Here is a 22,770-nt window from a genome sequence, read left to right as displayed (position 1 = left end):
AGGGGTAACCTTCACCCTCATTTTGACTTCCACTGTGCATGCTCCTGTCTGATCACTGCATTCTCGGTCGAATTTGACCCTTTCCTTTTCCTCCTCACTTCCCAAGTCCTCCTTCTGTGAGATAGAATTACCCACACTAAGGGTTTCACTTACCTGAGAGACTGCTTAGCCTCAGCTGGTATATTTTCCTTTAGTGCCCCACATTGGGCACCAGATGTTGGGTCTTTGTCTGTCCCATGGAAGACGGACAGGGTCCAAGGAAAGGTAAGTGGTGCCACTCACCTGTTCCCCAGCATCCCTTAGCCTCAGAGACAGTAAGACACAGCTGGGAGTCAAGTCAAACAGGAACTCATTTATTACCACATAGCAAGCACTTTTTAAAGCAAAAAACCGGGCAGCATAAAAGGGGAGGAAAAGGAACCAACCAATCACTGTAAAGGTCATCATATTATGTGCTTAAGCTTTCTATACTTTCCCTGCTGTCCACGAGCTGTTCACGCACTGATGTCACTTCGCCTGATCCTGGTATCCAATCAGATTTTAATGTAAACAACTCGGGCTCTGCCCATTCAACTTCCTCTCAGCGCCATCTTTGCTGCCCATGTGCCCCACAATTTCCTGGTGGTTATTTTGTTGATCTTTCTTTTTGCCTTTCTGAAAAATTACCATACAGTATATAGATTCTCTCAAAACTCAGAATTTTCATGTTTTAGATGTATTATTCTGTATTGACTCATAGTTTTCCCTATAGTAACTTTGAATGGAAACAATAAAGTTTTCATCATAGTCGTCCTTCACTTCTTTGGTTAATTCCTAGGTATTGTATTTTTTGTGGAGCTAATACAAATGGAGTTGCTTTCCTGATTTCAGCCACGTTTTTCTCATTGTTGGCATACAGAATAGCCATTGATTTTTGAGGGTTAATTTTATACCCTGCTACTTTGCCAAAGTTTTGAATCAGCTTGAGTAATTTGGGAGTGGAGTCCATGGGATTCTTTAAATACAAGATCATGTCATCTGCAAAGAGGGAGAGTTTTACTTCATCTTTCCCTATTTGGATCCCTTTTAAGTTTGCATCTTGTCTTATTGCTGTATCTAGGCATTCTAATACTAGATTGAAGAGAAGTGGAGAGTGGACATCTTGTCTCATTCCTGAATGAAGAGGAAATGGCTTTAGTTTTTCACCATTAAGTATAATGCTGGCTAAAGGTTTGTCATATACAGCCTTTATTGTATTGAGGAATGTTCCATGGATTCCTAATTTTTCCAGAACCTTCATCATAAAGGGGTGTTGGATCTTGTCAAATGTCCCTCCCCCATGGTAAAACCCCTGCTTTCACTGTATTTGATGTTAGTATAATTTGTGGAGGAGAAAGGAACAATGCAACAATGAGATGTACAAGTCGTTGCAACAATGAGATGTACACATCGTTATGTCAAAAAACGAACTTTACACCTTTGGCCAGGGTGGGGGGCTTGGGGAGAAGGTAGGGGCGCGGGGGATGATAGGAAGGGATGGGAAGAGGAAATAAAGGAGGAGTCAACAATGTTTGATAAGAAATGTACTCATTATCTTGCCATGTAATTGTAACCCCTCTACACAGTATTTTCACAATAAAAAAGAAAGAATATACTTTTCTGTTCCCTTTTCTAAGTAAAAATTTTCTTCTGATTCTCATTAAGTCTTCCTCAAACTCTGTGTTTGTCCAAGCTATACTTAGCCTCATACCTTCTTATTTCTGTTTCCTTAGGAAACTTTTTTCCAAATGTACACAGAAATGCTGGATCCTCCCATTTTATGTGCTATATCACCATGGTGTACAATAGACCTGTGTAGATAGGACTGGACATGACCTGGTCCTCATAGTACCTGTTCTTCTCTATTTGCAGGTGGATGCCATTGCTCTGGAAACTGGTATATATTCTCAACTCATTCCACAGGCTTAGGCAATATTTAAGTGCCAAGAAAGTTTGGACTTCTTGCCTGTGTTTGTTCAGAAACTGGTCTTGATTCCAGTTTCCTGTTTGGAAAATAGGGATGAAGGTGTGCTGAACAGGAACAGTGATGCAAGGAAGCAGTCTGCCCATTTCATTTTGTCCCTAGAAGCAGCTATGTCAATTTGATAGAGTGTGGCTGTGTGAACAGGATTAGAAGCTGTCTATGTCTATTCTACATAGAATTATTGTCTGTATATCTATGAAACTGTCTGTCCTAGGCCACAAAACATTTTAGAACCTGTGTAATACAATACCAATATAAATTTTGAAAAATGAGCCATTATCAATATATACTGCAAATTGTTAATTCATACACTCTTCCCCAAGATAAAACTAATGGTTAAATAGGATCCTCACTCCTGGCTATGATGTAGAGAAACATGGTCCACAGTTTGATGTTGAAGATGGAGAGAGATAGTTTGAAGCCAGCAATGGGCCTAGTGTTGATCCTCTGAGTTACTATTTTGCATTAATGATTGTTTCATGGAATCCTAGTAACCATGTCATGGTGTTCCAGCACCTAAGCTTAAGCATCTATTGTAGCTTACAGAGTGCTGTTTATCATTTGTCACATTCCCCATAGTACAAGTAAGAGCAGATTTTTCCAGTCATTAATATCATATTTATAGAGTAGATGGTCAGGATTATCTCCCAGATTTGAGCGAGATGAGGCATGGAATAGAAAAATACACATGAACATGAAGCAGTGATAGAGGCCTTTGTTAGCACTTACTTGTAGCAATTATTCCTCATAGAGTTATTTAATTGTATTTAGCATGATTTTCAAAAGCCCTGCAAACACTTAAATTCAAAAGCACATGTAGGGGCTGGGAAGGTGGCTCAGTGGTAGAGAGTTTGCCTTGCATGCATGAGGCCCTGGGTTCAATTCCTCAGCCCTACATAAGCAGGAAAAAAAGCAGGAAGTGGCGCTGTGGCTCAAGTGGTAGAGCGCTAGCCTTGAGGTGAAGAGCTGAGGGACAGTGTTCAGGCCCAGAGTTCAGGCCCCATGACCGGAACAAAAAAAGAAAAAAGCACATGTATACTTGGTAAAGTCACAAGCAGTGCAAGCTACCACTTGATTAAATCCTAGGACACATCCCTGTTGGCCTCAGTCTCCAGGATAGATGTGTTAGAGAGGACCCTTTCCTTCTTCATGCAAAACACAAGGAAGAAGTGCCCATTCATGGTGGATACTATGAGCTTGGGCCACTGACTCTATCAACACTATACATTGTGTCTACAAAATCAATTCAGGAAAGAACCAAATCACATGTTTAATATTTGCAACTGGTAGCATTTCAGTGTTGTTAGATCATTTGTAGTTAGGAATTATCCTTTAAGAATGTAAAATTAGGGCAAGGAAGGTGGCTCAGTGGTAGAGTGTCTGCCTTACATGCATGAGGCCCTAGATTTGATTCCTAAGCAACACATAAGCAGAAAAAGCCAGAAATGGCACTGTGGCACAAGTGGTAGAGCGCTAGCCTTGAGTTGAAGAGCTGAGAGACAATGCCTAGGCCCAGAGTTCAAGCCCCACAACTGACAAAAATAAATAAAAAATAAAGCACAGCATGGACTTTAGTCCTCACACATTTTTTAAACATTATCATAGCAAATAGGTTTCCTTTACCTGGGAAGATAACATTTATGATGCTTCTCATTTTTATTCTAATTCTCTCCTTTCCTTATATTCTTATCTCATATCTACACCAACTAATTATCTTAAGTAATCCCAAGCAACACTGTCATTTGACTGACCACCAATTTGCATTTTCCTAGTTGTCTCTGAGACAGTGCAGGATTCTTTTCCTCAAACCAAGACAAATGAGGAACACCTGAAAGCTGAAGTAAGTGTACCTGTCTTTGTGAGAAATTCAAGTATCGCTTTGTTTTTCATTGTCAAATATATTAAAATAAGATCATGTAAACATGTGTATGATAAATGGCATCTAATTTCTTTAAGGGGCTAGGAAAGGACATATGTTTTCCAACTGAAATCTAATTGTAGCCAACCTTTAAAGTTGCCTTCCAATGTTGAATTGTGACTCAGATGGTGAATAACCATCCTGGAGTGAAATATCTAAGAAGAGGGAGAACCTGCCTTCAATAATTACAAGATTTAACACAATAAACTTTATCAACAGTAGCATTTTTAAAGCCTTAAAAAGGTTATATTTAGGGCTGGGATGGTGGCTCAGTGGTAGAGCACTTGCCTCGCATGCATGAGGCCCTGGGTTCCATTCCTCAGCACCACATAAGAAAAAAGAAAAAAGCCGGAAGTGGCGCTGTGGCTCAAGTTGTAGAGCGCTAGCTTTGAGCTGAAGAGCTGAGGGACAGCGCCCAGGCCCAGAGTTCAGGCTCCACGACTGGACCCAAAATAAAAAAAAAAAGGTTATATTTAAAAAAGACAAAGGACTCAAACTAAGTAGAATTCATTAAGGGCTCATATCTCTTGGCAATGGCACTTTTACTATGCACCTTTAGGTTGCCTTGACTTGATCAGTTTCTCATCTGTTTTCTTTTTTTTTTCTCATCTGTTTTCTAAAGTCACGAATGAACAGACCTGTGTACAGGACACAGGACAGACTCATTTTCACAGTAACTTCTGTCATTACAGATGGATGAAAGAGTTACTGGAAATGATGAGGATGGACTAAGTCATAAGCAAGTAGCTGATCTACATTGTGACAAGAGTAAAAATGTTTGGTTCCTTCTTGTGTCCTGCTAACTTGAAGGTAGATTCCTTTACAATATGTATTTGTACTTATCAAGGAGAAAGATTCACATGGTATAGGAGAGACCCCCAGGGATTCAGAGTTTGCTTTGCATTTAGAATATATTTATACTCCAAAGGATGAAATAGTGACTAAGAGACTTATTTTAATCATGTCTTAGGGTAGTGTCCTCAACTGATATAATTTTCTTTGTGAAAACCTACCTCTGAAAAGTTTCATCATCTCTCACCATTGGCACAATCAGCACCAACCTCCAGAATATGAACTTTTTGGACAAACCACATCCAAACAATACAGAGCACATAGTATAATCTTGTCTAATAAAGAGAGGTACTCTCCTCAATAATTTTTTACAATGTTCTTTTTTTTGCCTGGAATATGAGATGATATGATTCAACTAGTGAAGAAGAAGACTCTGCAGGTAGGAAATCCTCTGGACCTGAGACCCAATGGTAAAGACTTCTGTGAGGTACAGGTCATAATTCAGCTCTGGAGACCAAAGAATGGTGTTGAGAATACAAAGAACAAGAAATATGTGCAGCCTTTTAAATTACTGACCTAGGAATAAGTTTGGGATAAAGGCATGGAAGCTTACAGTCTCATTTTCTTTGCTACTTAAAAACAATGTACTCCATGAGCTTTACTTTTCTTGATTCTGCATCTGGAAAATATCACAGAATTAGAGTTCACAGACAAATGTGTCCTGGGATGCTGATTCACAATGGAAGGAGTCTCTTGACAGAGGCCTGGCTCTCAGGTGCTAGGTGAATGTGGAGAGAGAGTTGTCCTCAACTCATCAGGAGGTGGATGAGTTCACCCTGTTCCTCTGCCTTTCCAGGCATTAGAGCATCCCTTTCTTCTGCCTCTCTGTCCAGTCCTGATTGAAAGGCCACTGCCCAGGAATAAAGAGATAGAGAATATTCCTATGGGCTTCCTCTACACTTCCGTGGCCTTCAGGAAAAGAGTGGTGACAAGTGTGTTCTCCATTTCTTATCTTCATTCTTCATCCAAATCCAAGATTCCGTGACTAGGCATAACCCTGAAGTCAGCTATGGAATTGTGAAGCTCAAATGTCTCCCCAGTTACTAACCTTATCCTATAACTCTAACAGTCATGCTACAGGTAGATTGGATATAATTCTATCCAACCGGGCACAAGAGAAATGCAAGCCAATGCCAGTTACATCAGGTTTAAGAAGCCAAGTCAATAGGAATGGAGGGGCCAGGGAGGTGGCTCAATGGTAGAGCACTTGCCTTGTGCATGCATGAGGCCCTGGGTTCGATTCCTCAGCACCACATAAGCAAAAAGAAAAAGCCGGAAGTGGCACTGTGGCTCAAGTGGTAGAGCACTAGCCTTGAGCTGAAGAGCTGAGGGACAGCACCCAGAGGTGCAGGCCCAGAGTTCAGGTCCCACGACCGGACCCCCCCAAAAAAATAGGAATGGAGACATTATATGTTCCTCAACTTTTCATACAATGTTCCATATATGAGAATCTTAAGATGGTGCAGTCTCACAAGAAGAAAGGAAAGAGGGGTTGGAGGAGTGGCACAGTTGGTCGACCGTCACCCAGCGAGCAAAAGCATGAGACCAAGAGTTTGAATTCCTTGTCTCCGTCAAAAAGAAAAGGAAAGAAAGGAAAAAAAAGAAAGCCAACTAGCCAGGTGCTGGTGACTCACACCTGTAATCTTAGCTACTCAAAAGGCTGAGCCCTGAAGATAAGGGTTTGAAGCCAGCTCAAATAGGGAAGTTCATGAGACTTTTATCTCCTGGTTAGCTATCAAAAACACTGGGTGTAGAGCTGTGGCCCAAGGGGTTCAGAGCTAGCCTTGAGCAAAAAAAGCTCAGGGAGTCAAGTGCTGGTGGCTCAAGCCTGTAATCCTAGCTATTCAGAGGAGGCTGAAATCTGAGGATCTTGGTTGAAAGCCATCCATCCCAGGAAGGAAAGTCTCTGAGACCCTTACCTCCAATTAACCACCAGAAAACTGCAAGTGGTGCTGTGGCTCAAGTGGTAGAGTGCTCACCTTGAGCTGAAGAGCTGAAGGACAATGCCCAGGCCCCAGAGTTTAAGCCCCACAACCAACAAAACAAAATGAAAATTAAAAAGCTCATAGCCAGCACCCAGGTACTAAGTTCAAGTCCCAGACTGACATCAAAAAGAAAAATGAATGAAAGAAAAAAGAGAAAGGAATGAAAAAAAGTTATCAGAAATTAGGAAAGAGAAACTTTTAGGTGAGGGAGTGAGAGAAGTTAGTATCATGAAGACAAATTCATAAAGCATCTCCCTCTGTGAGGAATGGGATAAGGCACCAATTCTTCTTGCTACAGGGGCAGAGTCTGGACTGGAAAAGGACCTGAAGATTCTCACTGCAACATAACCTGACTGAAGCCAGCAGCTCAGCAATAAGGCAAAAATCCCCATGATTCCAGGGAAATTGGAGTCAAATTAATCATTTGGACTTTCACTCTATGCAGATGACACTCTATGCAGTAATGACTGTCACTGCTGAGGTGCGTGAGGAACCTTCCTCCAATGATTCAGAGGATACAGAGAGACAGACACCACCAATGAGAATGTAATTTACGTCCTTTCTCTGACTCCTGTGTATCCTATTTCTTATCCATCAACTGCTCTTTTAAAGCTCTCTCTTATCAGATTACTCCCTCTCTTTCCAGTTTTTTTGTTTTCTATTTGCATTAGGCATTTAAATTTTTGATCTTTTCAGTGTTTAATAATCATAGATATGTCTATTCATTATATCTACAACCAATTTCACCATCTTTCACTCCCTCTCTTTCCAGTTTTTTTGTTTTATTTGCATTAGGCATTTAAATTTTTGATCTTTTCAGTGTTTAATAATCATAGATATGTCTATTCATTATATCTACAACCAATTTCACCATCTTTCTGACACTTGCCTTTGGTTCCTTTGTCTTTCTTTGGTTCTGGAGATTCAATTCGAACCCATGTACACCCAAGTGTCTACATTGAGATATGCACTTAGTTCCTCTGTTTTTCTTTGTGTTTCTAGTTATGGGAGGAATTTGTGGTGCTAGTATTTAAGAAACAATGACTCAGAAAAAAGTGGCTCAAGAAATCACTCATGCTTTAACTAGCAGGTATTGGGAGTAACTTTTTTAGAGTAGTGGGGGAGGGCAGTGCTGTTTCTCCATTCTGTGTCAGCAGCACTCATTCTCCTCAGTAGGCCCAGCTGAGAGGGGCTCATACTCTGTAGCTCCCAGGCCAGGAGAACACTTTCCTCCAACTCCAGTTCACCATCAGAGCAACAGCTGCAAAAGCCTCAAGTGAAGCCTAGGGAGGGGTGTTTCTTCCTAACAAAGACTTAGGGACCCTTTACAAAAACTGCATTTAGTGTTCAACAGACAAGTCTTGGTGCTTCCAATCAGGAACAACCTGGGCTCAAGTTCATTTTTCTGTGAGGAAACTAGCTGAGGAATTTCTGAACTCCCACACACTGGAGCTATACCATAGTCCATTCTCTGTCTCCCCACTCAGAACTCCACTGGGTGTACATTGCTGATTCCTGAAGTGAACTCTGAGGAGACAGAGACATGAATTCTTGAACTTGGAGATGCCATCCTGCTGGTCCTACAGACAGTACAATTAATTTGAATTTTAAATTGTTTAGATTCAGTTTGCTTTGAAAAATGCCTGTTCTTTTTTTAAAACACTCTTACTGAGTGTTTTAACTAAATTCTCTTTTCTAATACACAGCTATTTTAGGACAAAACCATATTGATTATGAGCAATCACCCTAGAGACCTCATTACCCATTTTCCCCCACATCACCATACTGTATCTATTGAAAGCAGTTACTGCCCACTTAGTACTTGCCATTTGTTTTTAGATCCGTGCTTCTATTGGTCTTTTATTGAGAAAATTCTGTTTATTCCAATGGAAGGGATCGTAGGAGTAAAATGACTGAGGGCCTTGATGGCTTGGATACCAAGACAGCTTAGCTGGTACCTCATTTTATGACCCCGATGTCTACTCTTGTGGATCTTCAGTGCTCTATATCCCCTTCAGCACACAGGGTTCTTTCTGAATTTCAGTAGTTCCTTTTATTCTCTTGTATGTCATTTGCTACTATATCCCAAAATGGCAAAGGATTCTGTCTAAAGTCCAGAACTTTACTAGGGTATGACTTGCTAAAATATCATTTAAGAAAATATGATTTGCTTTCATTTCTCATTTGCAGTTATGGGAACTGTTTTTTAAAGAATCAGCCGCAAATCACTTGTATTTTCAGAAAGACAAATGGAGTTACAGGTTTTATGATTTGCTTGACATTTTGCTCTTTCTTGCTGTTTTTGTTTTTTCATTTTCTGATACCTCAATTGTATATCCATGCAATCTTCTATGGTTGCCCTCAACTTTTGAAATTTGTCCCTAATATTTTACTAGCTCCTGTTTGGTTTCTTTGAAAAAAAAACCTCCTGTCACCTTCCTTCTTTGTCTTGTAAGACACAAACCTTCATTAATTTATCTTAATTTGACCATTGATTTGTTGGCTTATTCACTCCTGACTTCTGTTTATTTAGCTCTGAGCTTCTGTAAATCTGATTAATGATGTCCTTCCCTGCTTTGCATCATTGTATGACTATTTCTGATATTCCAGAAATGACATTACCTATTAAAATCTGTTCTATCAAAATCTCATAACTTTCATGTTTTTGGTGCCATTTATTTCTGCTGATTCATGTTTTCCCTATTATATATTTATATGAAAGTTATATCAATATGTAACTATCAATTTGTGATATAAAATTGAAGATGAGGGTTTACCATAACTTTTCTAAACTTTGTTTTGCCTATTTTAGACTTAGTCTTTCATGTTCAAGTAGGATTCTTTTATAAACTTTCATTCCAAGCATACAAGTCCTCCTCCCTGTTAATTTTCTGACATCATCACAATGAACGATAGCTTTGTGCAAATAGGACTGAACATGACCTGTTTCTGTGTCTTCTTTATTCTGACTGCAGGTGCACTCCACAGCACACAGAAACTGTATATTTTCCCCCACTCACTCACTAAGAAACACTTAAGTTCTAAGAAAGGTTGGACTTTGTTGCCAGATTTCTGTTCAGAAATCCATTTTTATTAGAGTTTCCTGGTAGAAAATAGAAATGAACTTTGCTGAGCAGGACTGGTAAGAAAAGAAAAGAAATTTTGGGGCTTGGAAGGTGGCTCAGTGGTAGAACACTTGCCTTGTATGCATGAGACCCTGGGTTCAATTCCTCAGCACCACATAAGCAAAAAGAAAAAAGCCAGAAGTAGCGCTGTGGCTCAAGTGGTAGAGCACTAGCCTTGAGCTGAAGAGCTGAGGGACAGCGCCCAGGTCCAGAGTTCAGGCCCCACAACTGGACCAAAAAAAAAAAAAAAGAATAAAAAAAAGAAATTTTGACGATCTCAGTTTTTCCCCTAAGCAGCTATGCATTTTGGTGTTTTATGCTTTTGAATATGAGGCCTGGAAGGTACCCTTGAGTGAGTGTATGTGGAATGTTTGTCAATATATTTGTGAGGGTCCACTTTACTATAAAGTCTATTTCTACAGGCAATGCTAGTGTGTCATTTTGCAAAAGACACTATTCTATACAGTTATGTCATACAGTTCTCACCAGAGCTAAATCTAAAGCTTACATTAATATTCTTTAGCCTTAAATGGTTATGAGGCAAAGAAAATATTCTAGGTGTTTGATCCTGGACAAGGAAAATTTGAAGCCCAATGTTGATGCTCTTACATTTAGGTTTATATTCATCCTTCAACCAAGTTTCTTAATGATTTTGTCGGGGATTCATGCTTCAAAACCACTGTTTCTCACAGTGAGAGCTCAGAGAGTGATGCTGTTTGAATTGGGTCCAGTGGTCCCAAAACACAGGGTTCAGTTAGCAGCAGCTATTACTATTCAACAAGGCAGAGTGAGCATTCTCATTAACACAAAACACCTTCATATACCTCCAACCTGCTTCTGATCTAGGATCTGTTCATTGAACTTATCTGGGGTGAAGACCATCCATCATATTTGGAATCTTGATTGACATGGGATGAAATTGGGGATAAGGGATGAAATGATGCAGTAGATATGTGTGAGTTCAAAAGTTTCCCTTCATGTGAATGTATGAGACCATTTGCAATGTTCTGTTGAAGGCTCTGACTCCACAGGTCTAGTATGGGCATGAGAACCCAGAGAAATAAACAAGACAATGTGAGAGACACCATGGCCACAAGTGTCACGGAGATCAACAAGAACATCACTTTCAAGTAACTAAATGTGGAGGTTTATAAGAAGGACTTTGTACAGAATATCTATGACTCCAACAGTATCAAAGGATTAGGATGGTCAGAAATATGATCACAATCCAGGAAGGACTCCACAAGAGCTGTCAGGTCACACCTGCCTCTTTGGAGACTGAGGAAATGTAGTATGAAATCAGAAAGCAAAAGAAAAGATATTCAGAAGTCTGATTTGGCCTTTTCATATATCAATGACCAAATAGTAAAAGGTTCTGAATGTTCTGCCTTTGCAATTGTCTCTTCTGAGGTAGTGGGAGATGACTATTGAATTTTTTAATAAGTTTTTTATTGTGAACCTACGGTACAGAGGGGTGACAGTTACATGAGCAAGGTAATGAGTACACTTCTTATCAAGCATTGTTGCATCCTACTTTTTCCCCTACCATCCCTTCCCTCCTGCTTCCACAACTACACTCCTGCCATCCCAACCTCCCACCTAAATTGACCCATTATAACAATGATATGTACAAGACACTATGGTTGCTTTATTTTTTGTTTTTTGTTTTACTGGAAGACTGGGTATTTGATTTACCACAGCAAATATCAAGACCATGGATTTTGCTTGGTGGCACTCTCTGGAAATGATGCACAAGATTCTGAGACTGGGTTTGGGCAGATCAGGTGGGACAGGGTTTTCTTACTCACAACCTCAACCCTGGAGACAAAGCTGCTCTGGCATGGGCCAGTGGATGGTGAGAAGCTGTCTCCCTTCATCTACACTCTCAGCACTTGTAGAAGCACCTCCTTTGCTTTCCTCCTACCACTGCTGGATTAAAGAGCAGTCCCAAAGCTGGTGGGTTAAAGCCATTTTCTCTGGGATTATCATGTGTACACAGCACCCTGGGGAAGTGAGGTAAGAGTGAAACCTTGGCTTTTGTCACCCTGCACACCTTACCCAAGGCTGAGGGCTCAAATTTCATTCCATTTCTGCGGCCTGTGTCCAGCAATCCCAGGTGAACTTCTGTAGACACTACAATGCTGGAGGATTGTAGGAAGGTGCTGTTGGTATAAGGTTCAACTGCTCTCTCTGTTCCACTGATTACATCTTAGAGAAATGACCAGATCCAGGAGGAGGGGGTCCTCTGGGCAGCAGGCCCAGGTCACTGCTATGCTCAGATCCATACTTTAGGCAGAAAGCACCAACTGTATATTTTCCAGCCCAGCCCCTATCTGTTCTATTCACTGTCTTACATCAGCCCAGTGGCCTCATGTCTCAGTCTATCAATGGATCTGTGGGAACCTTGGAAAATCCCTTCCTTGTATTGACATGGTTTCAAACCTTTGTCTCACTTACTGATGAAGAGGATCTGGACAAGTCCTGTTAGCTCTACACTTATGTTTGTCATCTCTAATGATTCAGACATATGGCATTGCTGTGAGGACTTCATTCAGTAGTTTCCAAAATCACCTAAAGTAATCCAAGGCATAAACCATTCACACGTCACACGTAGAGTTGGTTTTGGTCACTATGTTGCCAACAAGGCATCACTCTTATTGGGACAAGAATTTGGAAACCTTGTAGAGGTTTCTGTCTTCGCTCTCTTGTGTAAGACCTCCCCAGTCTTCACCTTTGGCAATTACAATTATCTGAAAATAGCGAAGAAACCCTGAGTATCCCTCTAGGATACATTCTGTTCACACAACCTGATGAGGAAATCAAAGTGTCTGGACTCCAGGTCTGCTTTGGGCCCAGAAATTCTCTGAATCATTGCTCTGTGCATTCTATATCCAGTCTGGGATTTCCCACATGGATCAGAAGAGTCTCTCTGTAAAGCAAGAAACTGGAGTTGTGATGAGCTCACAAGAACCCATGTTGAGAGACTCCACATTGTATTCTACAGCGTCTGGCTTTGACCTGAACATCGCTGACAGCGTGAATGTTTGATGCCATGAACTCTATGGTATGGGCATGTACGATTTTGTGCTTCAGAGGTGGAACTTCCCCCCACCCCCAGCAGACAAAGTTGAAGCATGGAGCCAGGACCAGCGTTTTTCACCTGAAGAAAAATGTGTGAAAACTGGAGCATTCCAAGTAGGGATGTTTTTCCTTGGTCTAGCAAGCCAGAGGATAAGTAGGTACAGATGGGAAGGCCCACACCACAATGAACCTTCCATTTACCTCAAGTTTAGGACACTGAGAAACATTGAAGTACACATCTCTCCTGATGCCAAAATGACACTGGCATTGGATATAATGACCTGCCTTCCCTCTGATTACAGGTGCCCACTACTCAGGGTTGACCTAGAGAGGGTTGTCCACCACAGCAAACTCAGGGAGTTCAGACACTATGCAAAAGTGCTTCTGCTAATCCCCACTCTTCAACCTTTCATTGCAGACAGTCAGATTGGGTCAATATCATGCCAGTTAAAATGCCATTCAAAAGGGAAACACCATCCTGGGATATAGGAGAACACGGAGATTTGCACTTGTGGAAGATGGCTCCGTGGTCTGTGTATAGATTATAATGAATGAATATTTGTATGACTAGAAAAATCAAATGTTTACACACTGGGATAGGGCAAGTTTAGTTGCTGTATATAGGAAATGTCAGACTTGAATAGTGATATTCAAGTTCTGTTCTTCCTGTAATAAAATGTAGTTGTGGTTATATCTGGGGTTCTCCACAGCCCCACAACAATGGAAAGATTCCTAATTTAGGAAGCACTAATTGCTATGGAGAGAGACTATCTTTCAAGTTTCCTTCAGTTAAATTTCAGATGAATATGACAGGAGGAGTAGGCCTAGGAGAAAATAAACAGGCATTATTCAGGAGAAAGGAAGCAGGCAGCAGAGGGAGGGGGGTGGGAAAATGTCATGGAGACAATGACTGTCCTTTAGAGCAAGAGAATGTCACTTATATTCTCTACTGGTCATATTGTTGGGTGTGGAGAGTCAGGAGAGTCTGTTGGAGCTTAACGTCTATCTCCCTCAATACAGCAGAGAAGCATTCTAGGCAGTGTAGATGAAGACAGAAAGGGTGATAAGATGAGGTGACCCAGTCCATGGAGGGCTTGGGTTTTCACCTCAATTCTTTTCTATTTCAGCCTTTTATCATTTCATATGGTCACTGAGAAGATATCCTCTCCAGTAGCAAAACAAAGCAGCTCCCATCTGCAAGCCACTAATTTCCCCTTCATTCCATTAAAAAAAAATCTTCTTTCATTGTTATTTCCTATTGCTTTTACTTTAAGCCATTGCTATTGCTTCTTTCCATCTTAAGAGTCTCACCCTGAGATTTCTAGTCTCAGCTCCACAATGCAAGTCCTATGAACCCAAGGTTTAACTGTCTTTCTTCTTAGCCATGCCTCAGTTTTTGACATTAGGTTGTACCTCTGAATTATTCTGAGCAACCTCTAATGGCTAGCCAGAGCACTGGACTGCAAGTCACCAAAGCTGGGTCTGGCTGTAGGGGATTCTACATTCTACATTCTACTCTGAGCATCTCAACTAAGGTTCTCTGGTACCCTTTATTCTCCTCCTTTCACAACCAAGGAAACCTTTTCCTTGGAGTCCATAGACAGCACCTTGAGTTTCAGTGATTTTGAAGAAAAGGAAGACCAATGTAATTGTTCAGGGGAGTTGATAGCGGATAATGCCAGGAAGTTCATCCTTTACTACTATATATAGCAGACAATGTACCTTGACCACCTTCTGTCAGGCCACCTTAGAAAAGCCTGGGATGGATCCAGGCTCTATGTCATGCAGGAAGAGCAGCCCACTTGCCTTGGACTGTCAGCCTGGTGGGAACTGAACAGATTAAGACATTTAGTAGAGGACAGTACATAATAACAGACCAGTTGGGAACTGGTTTTTGCATAGACTTTTCATATGAATGTAAAAGTCAAGCACATATAAAATAAAATCAGTGGAAATTCAAGGCATTTCTAATGGGGGATAGTGTTACTTGTGGATACATTGTAAATAAGAATACTTATGTTTATTATGCTTTCCACATTGGTAAACAAATTCCATTGGATTTATTACATTTTAAATGGTAATGTTCCCTGTATTGTTTTCATACATGCATGAGGTACATTAAACAATAAGTTATTCTCATTACAACACGATTATTAATAATACCATCTCATAGTGGTTTTGAGCGGCACAGGAAGACTTGGTGTTGGTAGAGAATTATTGTCACTAAATAGAGAGCTCCAGGAAGCTGTCATATTTAACACAGGGACTTGATTATGGGTCACAGAGAACAGGAGTGGAAGGCATGTTAGAGGTTCATCTTTTTCATCAGAGCTCCGATTTCCTAGAAAGCAGAGGTTTGTTGCATGTGTTCCTTTTTATTCCAGAAAGATACAACACCCCCAACACTCCATTCTCTGCCTCAGGAGTGTTCTCAGCAAAGCAGTTCCTGAGGTTTCCTAGGTATGCCAGGACATTTGCTCTTTTAGGAGAGGAGCAAGTACACAGTCTGCAAACACCCTTAGCAGAAGACAGTAAACAGGCCTGGGTTCCCTCTGGGGCCAAGCCCTTAAGGTCAGAGCCTAGGTGGGCTTCCAATGCTGAGGATACTGGTTTTTGTCTGCCCCTCCTTTGATAACCTCATTATCCACAGCTATAAAGGATTCTGAATAATTCATGAGGAACACTGTCAGTATCTTTTCTGATCCTAAAATTCCAGTGCAGACTTTCTGGAGTTATTTCATGTGGACACAAAGTGAGGAGAGCCCACTGAATGTCCTGGTAGGTTCACTTGTCATTTTCTAAAATATGATTTTGATATCTTGGTATTTCTTTTCCAATTGGGTTAAAATTCACCCCAGTGAGTCCTCCTCTTTCAGCTCTGTAAGTCCCCCCAAATCACCCATGAGAGTATATGTAGCAGATTTGAATAGTGACCGCAGAGAGGATAGTGACCTGAGGTCCTGAGCTACAGATAAGGGAAATTTTTCTGAAAATGAGAAGCTCAAATCCAGCCTCATGGTCAAAGCACAGGGGCCACCTTAGAACTTAATCCCTACTCTTTAAGCTAGAGGCAGTTTATTTTATGTGTGCAGACTGAAGTTCATCTTTCTATGTATATTATATAATGATAGAAGCTTTTTCTTTAAATCAAATGCAGCAATTGCTTTTAAGAACTTTGCTGTAAACTAAATCACATATGGAAAAAAAGCATAGACAAAAGTAGATCTTAGTGAAACTTTTTTTTCATGTAATGCTTAGTAGTAATAAACTTCTTTTGGCCTATTACCCTCCCCAGCCTTTGTTGTGATGTAGGAAGTCCTATGGAGTTTCCCTCTTGTCTCCTCTACCTGGGAGGGCACTGCCACACCTTTTGTGCTAATTATATGTGATCATTTGCATTCATAAAATACATGGTACAAGTGAGTTCACCCTTATCATGCACTAGTCAAACACTGTTCTCTCCATTCACAGAAAGCAGCTTTGGAGATTGACACAGTTCAGTTATTGAATAGCAACTTTCATATACTATATTTACAATAATCGAGTGTTCATAGAAATTCACATTGTATATTGTGTATTGAATATAGAATTCTCAGGAGATGAGGAAGGAGGATATATTTTTCTGCAAAGCAAACTTCAAGCCCCAAGAAATTCATCTGAATATTTCATGTGAATATTTCAAGAAGAGATGAGACCCATCTGCCACATACCCTTCTAGAGCACAGATCTGGGTGAAACACCAACATACCATTTCCCTTCAATCAGAACAATGGTGATGCTACTCCAGCCACAGATGCTGTAGACAAGCAAATGACAGACCAATGCTCAGAAAGTATCTGTCCAAATTTGACACGACTCATCAGAAACATAGGTTTAGCAATGTTTCAGAGAGAAAGTACGATTTCGGGATAGATGGCATGGGGTTGATGAGGACAGGATGTCTGCCATTTGTGCACTGCTGAGGGAGTGGGAGGATGGACTAAGCCTCCTGTCAAAAGAGTAGGCTTTTGGTGATAGGGGTACACTTGGGATTGCAAGGCACAGGTGTTCCTTGGAGAAGGTTATGTGGTGGGAATCATAAGCATTGGATGAGCAAGGGATATCACTTAGAGCAAACTCTGACATGGAGCCCTGCAGGTCTCTGCAGAATGACGTAATGGTACTGACTTTTGTTGAGGAACGACATAAGCAGGGTTGTGCATGCCCAGAACAAGGACTAGCCACTGCTCATTCTCAGCTATGCTTTCACTACTGGCTCAACTGGTTGCTCAGATCAGTAGTCAACAAACACAGGTACACATCTTTCTCCATTAAACCAAGTGAGTATGAATTGAACAGACCACCTTTCCCCCATTAACCAAGTTTTCAACCAAGGATGGTTAGTTGAAGACTGAACTCATTATGGTCTCATCATTTAAATAGGTTGTCTAGGAAAAGAAAGGGTTCTAAGGAAAGTAGGAGCCAAGAAGACCACTAGCTCTTCAGAGAGTGCCCTGACCTCTGCGAGGCTCACTTTTTACAGTTGATATATAATATATATATATATACAGGTGCTAGGGGAGGAGGGACCTTAGGTAGACTCTTATGGGCCTTTGCGCAGCTTTCAGTCATTGTTGAAACACTGGAGGCAGGAACCTGGATTAGTCTTTGCCCTTCTCTTGGCTTGGGCCTGTTATATGACAATTACTCTTCACCCACAGCATCCACGGTGTGAGAAAAATAGAGTGAGGGAAGTCCTTGGCTCTGGAGTACAGAGCAGGAGCTAAGGAACTTGATTACCGAAATCCGTATCTCCAGAGAACCAATTAAATTTCCTGTCAACATTTTCTCTCAGTGTGTGACTATGGGCAAGTCACTTCATTGACTGTAAAATATAGGGCCATGTGGGACCCCACAGGGATGATATGAGTGTGTGTGTGTGTGTGTGTGTGTGTGTGTGTGTGTGTGTACAGTTCCTCTTTGTAACCTAATTCACACCCCTTTCCCATAACTAATAGCCACCCTGACTTCCTCCCCCATATCTTGGTCACTCCTGCAGACAGCAATTCCTACGTACACTTAGCAAGCACTAGCCATTTTCTCTCAGTTACAGTATTCAGCTTCACAACATAAAACTATTAAGTAGGTACTATGATTATTCCCTTAATACTAGGCCAGAAATTGAAGCAACAAGATAAACATCCCTCAGGCTGATTGGTCCCTAAGTGGAACCTGACTTTCTACTACCAGCAGGTCAACTGTTGTCTGATTCCTTAATATCCTCTAGTAGTGCATGAGACAAGTGCATCAACAAGACCCTGGGAAAGCCGGATGCCAGTTGCTCAAGCCTGCAATCCTAGCTACTCAGGAGGCTGAGATCTTAGGATTGAGGTTCAAACCAGCCCAGGCAGGAAGTCGTTGAGGCTGCTAACCCATTTAGCCACCAGAAAACTGAAAGTGGTGCTGTGGCTCAAGTGGTAGAGCACTAGCCTTGAGCTGTAGAGCTGAGGGACAGGGCCCAAGGCCCTATGACTGACAAAAATGAACCGAAACAAAACAAAACAAGACCATGGGAGCCCATAGACTTTGTTGGAGCTATTTAAGCCCCAGTCCAGCAACCACCTCTCCAGTTGATCTTGACTCATCTAGATTTGACAGTTAAGGCATTTGTGTTGGAATGTCCTGAGTTCTGAGGCAGTTGACAGTTAAGCAGACCACAAGCATTCGATTCGGTGCTTGGAGGAGGGGAAATATAGGACCTCGGCTGTTCATCAGGGCTTCATCTGGAACAAAAGTGTTGTTATTTGGACCAGGGATTAAAATTTAGAGCCAAAGTTAAGTGAGCATCGGGACTGTTTTGTAGGGCAGAGTCTTCTTCAAATACATCAATGACCTATTGCTACTTTGGGGAAGGAAGATTTGAAAAAGTTAGAATCGATGGATTTAGTGTCCAGTGGTTCATGGTATTCAGAGAGATCTCTGTCCCCAAGGAACAAGATGGTGTGTGTGTGTGTGTGTGTGTGTGTGTGTGTGTGTGTGTGTGTGTGTGTGTGTGTGTGTGTGTGTGTGGTGTGTGTTTCAGGGAGGGGGGTTGTGGGCTTGAATTCAAGGCCTGGGCATTGTCTCTAAGCTTTTTCACTCAAGGCTAGCACTCTACTACTTGGAGCTACAGTGCCACTTCCAGTTTTCTGGTGGATACTTGGAGATTAGAGTCTCACAGACTTTCCTGCCTGGGCTGGCCTTGAACCACAATCCTCAGATCTCAGCCTCCTGAGTAGCTAGGATTACAGGCATGAACCACCAGTGCCTTGGCCCAGCTATGTTTCTTACCTTGCATTTATTATTGCTCAGTGATGTGATTTTGAGCAAATCAATCTAATTTCCAGTACCTTGAAAGTGTCAGGGTTCCTAAGGCTGCCTACCTTATATCACATAAAATATCAGATTTTCCCATGAACTGTAAAGAAGGACACCCATGCCAAGGAGAGAGCATAAGATTATGTCCTCCCTTGATTTGTCATCTTCCATGTACCTTCTTAAATCCATCACTCTTAATAGGTCCTGTTGGTTCTTCCAGACACCTAATAATAGAAAACCTTTTATAAATGGCACTTATAAGGAACCAATGACTTTTCTTCAGTTTCTTGTATTATTTAACCTCATAGCGCCATATTAATAAGCAGGAGTTTTTTAACCTTTTAACATCAAGGAACAGAGAATTGAAAAACATAAAGGCTTAGTGATTGACTTTCCCAGCTCTACTTGGTTTTGATCTCAGGATAGCAATCACAGTGTTGTGCTGACTTTCTATTATTGGTGTTTGGGATATTTTGAAGTAAACCTGAAAGGTGAGTGATTTTTCAAAGCCCTGCTGTGATTTGTCTGGCTCCCTTGGGGAGCAGGCAATAAGATATACACTGGGTGGCTGGGAAATAAATTATTAATACCTTTCCCATGCTTTTTCTAAGATTTTGTTGTCCTGATAGGAGGAAGATAGTAATTGATTCAAACTAATGTAGCACATGAAGATTCTCATTGAAGAAAATACACGACTTGTCTCAGCAGCTTGTTTAGCAGCATCACAGTTAGCAACTTTGGAACATTACTGAATTTCCACTCTTACATATCTGCTCAATTGAAGCCTCTCAGAATTAAGATGGTTCAAGAGTCTCAACTGTGGTTTATTTCGTGCACCTTTAGAGACAAAACATAGTGAAACAATAAACTATATGTTTTAGAAAAAATGTTTAGATGTTAGAGGCACATTGTGGAAGAGTTTCTTCAACTCAGTTTTGTGTGTGTGTGTGTGTGTGTGTGTGTGTGTGTGTGTGTGTGTGTGTGTGCTGGTCCTGGGACTTGAATTCAGCGCTGGCATGGTGTTCCTGAGCTTTTGTGCTCGAGGCTGGGGTTTGACTAGCCATGGGCATCTGACTTAACTCAGTTTTAAATAAATGTTACACTTGAAATACACTTGAAAATGATGGAAAAATCATTTTGAATGTTTCTATTGCCACAAATTTACAGAAAGCAAGGAGCTAAGTACCTTTTCCCAAATAAGACTATGATCAAAACACAGGACCCCAGTTCCATATCAGGACCCAGATGCCTATCCTGTTTCAGTCTATCCCAAATGTAAAAGGAAAAATGCAACTCCAGCTTCTTTTAATGGGCACAAATATATAGAAGAGCTTTAAAGGGACCTTTGTAAAGTATACATAGTAAGGAAAAATAATCCCCAACTACAATACATGACAGGATTAGAAAATTTTTCTTGTGATTTGAATTTCAAATGGTACTAGGTGACATCAATGGTATGAAACTCTTTAAGCAAGTTTTCCAACCATTATGGACCTGAAGAGTAGTTGTGTTTTTGGCACAATAGAGACTAAATGAGTGATTGGGCAGAATGTGAATCCTAGACCATTCAAGAGCATGATATCTCTTCTCCAAAATGGTTCTCCATGGAAAACCATAGTTCCAATTTCCAACATGCAGTACTTTCAAGTAGTAACCTACAATGCAAAATAACATCCTATAGTTTTACATAGCATCAAGTAGCATTGGCTCATATTTATTCCATCACTTTGGGTTTATGCTCTGTCCTTGAACTTTTGTTTTTTGCTCCAGGCTAGCGGACTACCACTTGGACCACAGCTCCACTTTTGGCATTTTGGTGCCTAATTGGAGTTAAGAGTATTATGACCCTTCCTGTCCAGGCTGGCTTCAAAACTGAATTCCTCAGATCTCACTCAGCCTGCTGAGTGGCCAGAATTATAGGCATGAGCAACTGAACTGGCACTCAGCCTCTTTTCTATTTGGGAAATATGCATTATCACCTACAACTGGCATTTTAAATCTGGCTAGATCTTTCTGCTCCGCAGAAGCTATAAGATGTGCAGTTTGTTTGATGTATCTGGAATCTAACTTTTTTCTTTTTTTTTTAAATCACCCTGCATTACTGGAAATACTACTTCTATGTTTGTTTGGTGTTTCTTTCTACACTGCTCCTTTTATAAAAATATTTATATTCATTGTTATTATAAAGGTGATTTCCAGAGGGGTTACAGTTATATAAGTACATTTCCCTTGTTCTCTCCCAATTCTTCCTCCTACTCCTGCTCCTGAGAACCACCATTCCATTCTGTCATTCTATATACATTAGAAGATTATGATTTGCTATTTCCAGTCTCTATCACTTAGTTTGTTTGAAAATAGTGCTTCTCCTTTTCCTAGAAAGGCACAGCTGTTCCTAATTTTTTCTTAGTAAGTTAGCTGTACTTGAATAAAAACTGATAAAAAATGTTCACTCTGCCCTTTTTGTTTCTAAAAGCAAATCACCTTCCCGTATGAATACTTCCTATTACAAGAAGGTAAAAGTTACCTTCAGAGTGCTTGAAGTGACAAGATTTTATAAGAAGAAGTTATATTTTCCATTTCTGTCCCTGTACTAGATGTACTCTAAGGCATCTTAACAGAGGTATGAGTTGGCCATCCCCCCGTCTTTAAAAAGCTGAGTATGTCCATACATAGGTAAGGGCATCTGGATTTCTTATGAAGCCTTTCTTCATGCATTTATTGGCTATTTTTACTTCTTCAGAGAAGTCTTTATTTAGCTCCTTTGCTCATGTATTTATTGTTTATTCTTTGAGGGTTTAAGTTCTTGAGCTCTCTGTATATTCTGTATATTAAGCCCTAGTCAGATAGCTAGCAAAGACCTTCTCCTATTCTGTAGGCTGGCTTTTAGCTTGGCAACCTTTTTAAAAACTTGATGCAATCCTATTTGTCCATCCTCCTCCGATTTTCTGAGCTGCTGAACTCCATTCAGAAAGTTCCTCCCCATGCCACTAAGTTCTGATATTCCTCCTACTCTTACTGTAGTAGTTTCAAGATTTCAGTCATATATTGTGTTTTTTATGACTTTTGAAATAATTTTAGTATAAAGTGACAGGGGATTCAGTTTTACTCTTGTGCACATTAATATCCAACTTCCCCAGTTCCATTTGTTGAAAAGCAATTTTTTTCAATCTATATATTTGGTTCCATGTCAAATATTAGATTGTTATAGGTATATGGATTTACTTTTGGGTCTTTTGGTCTATTCCACTGGTCCTCTGGCATTTTTATGTGCTATTAATAAGCTGTGCTTGTTACTATAGAGCTATAGGAAAATTGGAAGTCTGGAAATGTGATACCTCCAGCACTGCTCACCCCTCTCCAGACTACTTTTTGTGGCTCAGAGCCTTTTGTAAAAGGTTTCATATGAAATCTTGGATTATTATTTTTTATTGTGAAAATACTATACAGAGGGGTTACAATTACTTGGACAAG

The sequence above is a fragment of the Dipodomys ordii genome, unplaced genomic scaffold (assembly GCF_000151885.1).
Source record: "Dipodomys ordii isolate 6190 unplaced genomic scaffold, Dord_2.0 Scaffold141, whole genome shotgun sequence".
NCBI classification, from domain to species: domain Eukaryota; kingdom Metazoa; phylum Chordata; class Mammalia; order Rodentia; family Heteromyidae; genus Dipodomys; species Dipodomys ordii.
Note: the sequence above shows the minus strand (reverse complement) of the source record.